Consider the following 5,089-nt stretch of genomic DNA (forward strand, 5'->3'; position numbering starts at 1 on the left):
GCCATGGCGCGGACATCGTATGTAATTCTGATGGTGGAGCATGAATCAAATCTCCATGTATTTGGCATTGATGACACTTACGCACAAAACTTATACAATCTCGCTCCATCGTGAGCCAATAATAACCTGCTCGAAGAATTTTCTTTGCTAGAACATACCCACTCATATGCGGTCCGCAAACTCCGGAATGCACCTCAGTCATGATAGTTGTGGCCTGCCGTGCATCTATACATCTCAACAAACCGAGCTCTGGCGTTCTTTTGTACAGTACTCCTCCACTAAGGAAAAACCCACTTGCCAACCGTCGAATTGTTCTTTTCTGATCACCGGTGGCCTGCGTTGGATACACTCCCGCTTTGATGTACTCTTTGATATCATGGAACCATGGCTCTCCATCGATTTCCTCTTCTATCATATTGCAGTAAGCATGTTGATCACGGACTTGAATCTGCAATGGATCAACATAGGCCTTATCTGGATGGTGCAACATTGATGCCAAAGTAGCCAAAGCGTCAGCAACCTCATTATGAATCCTTGGAATGTGTCTGAATTCTATGGCCTGAAAACGCTGGCAAAGCTCATGCAGACATTGTCGATACGGTATAAGCTTCAAGTCCCGTGTTTCCCATTCCCCTTGAATCTGGTGTACCAGTAAGTCCGAGTCACCCATGACCAAGACTTCCTGTACACCCATATCCACAGCTAATCTCAATCCCAATATACACGCCTCATATTCTGCCATGTTGTTTGTACAGTAGAAACGAAGCCGAGCTGTAACAGGGTAATGCTGACCTGTTTCCGAAATAAGTACTGCTCCTATTCCCACACCCTTCATATTTGCAGCCCCATCAAAGAAAAGTTTCCATCCCGACTTCTCAGCTTGTTCTAATTCTTCAATGTGCATTATCTCTTCATCAGGGAAATAAGTTTTCAAAGGCTCATAATCTTCATCAACGGGGTTCTCAGCCAAGTGATCGGCTAATGCCTGTGCTTTCATGGCAGTCCGTGTCACATAGACAATGTCGAACTCTGTAAGTAAGATCTGCCACTTTGCAAGCCTTCCTGTGGGCATGGGTTTCTGGAAAATATACTTCAACGGGTCCAAGCGAGATATAAGGTAAGTGGTGTAAGATGACAAGTAATGTTTCAATTTCTGTGCCACCCAAGTTAGGGCACAACATGTCCTTTCCAGATGAGTATACTTGACCTCGTAAGATGTGAACTTCTTACTGAGATAGTAGATAGCCTGCTCCTTTCTGCCCGTAACATCATGCTGCCCCAGTACACAGCCGAATGAACTGTCCACAACTGTCAGATATAGAATCAAAGGTCTCCCTGGTTCTGGTGGGACCAGCACGGGTGGGTTTGACAAATACCTCTTTATCTTATCAAAAGCCTCCTGGCATTCATCAGTCCATTTGACCGCGGCATCTTTCTTTAACAATTTGAAAATTGGTTCACACGTTGCCGTGAGCTGAGCAATGAACCTGCTGATATAGTTCAGTCTTCCCAACAAACTCATCACCTCGGTTTTGTTTCTTGGAGGTGTCAACTCCTGAATAGCTTTGATCTTTGACGGGTCTAATTCAATACCCCTCCGGCTAACTATAAATCCCAACAACTTCCCAGATGGCACCCCGAAAGCACATTTCGCAGGATTGAGCTTAAGATTGTATCTGCGAAGCCTTTGAAAGAATTTTCTCAAATCTCTGGCATGGTCAGATTGCTGTCTAGACTTAACGATCACATCATCCACGTATACCTCAATTTCTTTATGTATCATATCATGGAAGATAGTTGTCATGGCCCTCATATAAGTTGCCCCAGCATTTTTCAAACCAAACGGCATGACCCGATAACAATACGTTCCCCACGGCGTGATGAATGCCGTCTTTTCTGCATCTTCCTTATCCATTAGAATCTGATGATAACCCGCATAACAATCCACAAAAGAGCCAATATCATGTTTGGCACAATTGTCGATCAGTATATGGATGTTGGGCAGTGGGAAATTATCTTTTGGGCTTGCTTTGTTAAGGTCTCGATAATCGACGCACACCCTGGTCTTGCCATCTTTCTTTGGCACAGGCACGACATTGGCTAACCAAGTGGGGTACCGTGTAACCTGAATGACCCTTGCCTCAAACTGCTTGGAGATCTCTTCTTTGATCTTCACACTTATGTCTGTTTTGAACTTTCTCAACTTCTGCTTGACAGGGAGGAGTGCTGGATCAGTGGGCAATTTATGAACCACCAAATCGGTGCTTAGACCCGGCATATCATCATATGACCATGCAAAAACGTCTTTGTACTCATGCAATACTTTAATTATCTCCTCCTTGAGTTGTGGATCCAAATGAACACTTATTTTAGTTTCCCGTACGTTATCTTGGTCCCCTAGATTAACTGCTTCTGTGTCATTTAGGTTAGGTTTGGGTTTTTCTTCAAAGTGGCTTAATTCTTTACTAATTTCCTCATAAGCTTCATCATTATTACAATCCATCCCATCATCACACTCGACCTCTTGTATTATTACTTCTGAATTAGATTGGCTTTTAAAGCTGGGCCGAAGATTCCTCATGCATGTCATGTCATTGATATCAGCATAAAGAGAACTGTACAAAGAAAAGAAACGAAAATGGAAAGAGAATTAGGGACGAAGAAAATTGCATTTCATTAAACGTAAAGACAACAAGGTTTTAACTCATCCAAACGGACGGAACATAACAACTGGATTACAAACCCTGGAATAATCCAGGTGACAAAAAGGAAAACAAAACCCACTACCACGACTCCCTCCGAACTGGAAGAGGAGTAGCTTCCCAATTGCTGATGTTAGCACGTGGTCCGATGTACTGTATGTCTGCTCTGCTTGACCCTTCCCCGGCCTCAACCATGTTTACTTCAACAAATACTTTCTCAAACACCTTATCCAAATTCCCATCCGCCTCAACTAACGAACCCGATATCTTTGCCAATGACTGTTTCTTGATATTCGGCCTGACGAAGGACCTGGACAATCGAGGAATTGGTTTAGGGAGCACCCAAGCTTTCTTCTTCAATTTACGGGCCTTTCTGATATCTGCCGCTGTTGGTTTGAACCCTAACCCGAAGGTGTCCAAATTTTTGGGCAAAGACACAGGTTGAGTAATGCCCTGCAGTTCAACCCCCAAACCCTTCCCGGGCACGAACCCGTTATTCAACATTTCTGACACTACCATGACGGTCGTAGCTGACACCCTAGGACATGGCATGCTTTTACCCTCAAGCAACCTGCTCACCGGAACCGTGTCGAGGATCTGATACACCCATGGCCCCTTATCATCTTCGGTCTCTATAAAGGGTACAATGGCATCATTCACGGCGCATGTGGGATCTTCCCCATGTAACACAATTTCTTGTCTGTCCCACTCGAATTTGATCATTTGGTGCAGTGTGGAGGGCACGGCTTTTGCCGCATGAATCCACGGTCGACCCAACAAAAGATTATAGGATACTGCAGCATCCAACACCTGAAATTCCATCGTGAACTCGACTGGGCCAATAGTCAATTCGAGTACAATATCCCCTACTGTGTTTGTTCCCCCTCCATCGAACCCTCGAACACAAATGCTATTTTTGCGGATTCTATCCTCATCAATCTTTAACTTGTTCAATGTGGATAACGTGCAAATATTAGCGCTCGACCCGTTATCGATTAGTGCCCGAGTAACCATTGAACCTTCACATTTGACCGTCAAATAGAGAGCCTTGTTGTGTTCTGTGCCTTCCATAGGCAATTCATCATCAGAAAATGCTATCCTGTTCACTTCAAAGATCTTGTTGGCAATTGTCTCTAAATGGTTTACTGAGATTTTGTCAGGCACATGAGCCTCATTCAATATCTTCATTAAAGCTCGGCAATGCTCATCAGAGTGAATTAATAATGACAACAACGAGATTTGGGCCGGTGTTTTTCTCAGTTGATCAACAATGGAATAATCTTGTCCTTTCATCTTTTTCAGAAACTCTTCTGCTTCCTCTTCCGTTACAGCTTTTTTAACTGGCACTGGATTGTCTTTTGCGCCCTTAGCTTTTCTCAACTCTTCAGGGGCGAAACAACGTCCTGACCGGGTCAGTCCCTGTGCTTCACAACTTTCTTCCTCAATTTCCTTTCCTTTGTATGTCACCACTACTTTGTCATATTTCCAGGGTACGGCTTTGCTATCAACCATGGGTAACTGGACTACCGGTTTTATGACAACCGGCTCTATATAGACTCCCTTCACGACCACCACGGGCATGGATACTGACCTTGGTACCACTATCTTGACTGGCTCCTGCTTTTTCTCGGCCACAAACGATCCCTTTCCCATTACTAGCACTGGCTTGTCTTCTACTGCTTTTAACTGAACCACTGGCCTTGCACTCACTGTCTTTTCTTTGGTTTCCGTAGAACGAATCACCATAACCACCTGCGAAGGTTTCTTAGGCTCTTCCCCCTTATGTATCAGTTCGATCATGTTGGCCTCATAATGCGCTGGTAACGGATTTTGATTGATGTTCGGGGCCTCTGGAGCCTGTACCTCAATACGACGATTATCAATGAGCTCTTGGATTGCGTTTTTCAACTTCCAACATTTTTCAGTATCGTGCCCCGGCATCCCTGAGCAATACTCGCAGCTAACAGAGTGGTCCAGGTTTCTGGGAAGAGGATTTGGTGCTTTGGATTCAACTGGGGTCAACATCCCCAACTGTTTCAATCTGTGGAAAAGAGAAGTGTAAGATTCTCCCAGCGGGGTAAATGTTTTTTTGTTTGGGGCCTTCTCATTTCTAAAAGCTTGGTTTGGGCGGAAGCTGGTTCCTGGTCTGTTAGCCCTGGGAGGTGGATAGGTGTTTTGTGGGTGTGGCTGTGTATTTTGGGGACTTGGTGTACGCCATTGCGAGTGCACTGGGGGTTGAGTGTAGGTCTGGGCATGGTGAATAGAAAATTGTGGTTCTGGTGGTGGATAATAGTGTTGCGGTGGACCATATGAGGTATATTGATAGTTTGGGTGATGGGGTCTGGGTTGGTTGTAGTAGAGTGGACGGTTATTGTGCCTGGACCAAA

The sequence above is a fragment of the Nicotiana sylvestris genome, chromosome 11, assembly GCF_000393655.2.
Source record: "Nicotiana sylvestris chromosome 11, ASM39365v2, whole genome shotgun sequence".
NCBI classification, from domain to species: Eukaryota; Viridiplantae; Streptophyta; class Magnoliopsida; order Solanales; family Solanaceae; genus Nicotiana; species Nicotiana sylvestris.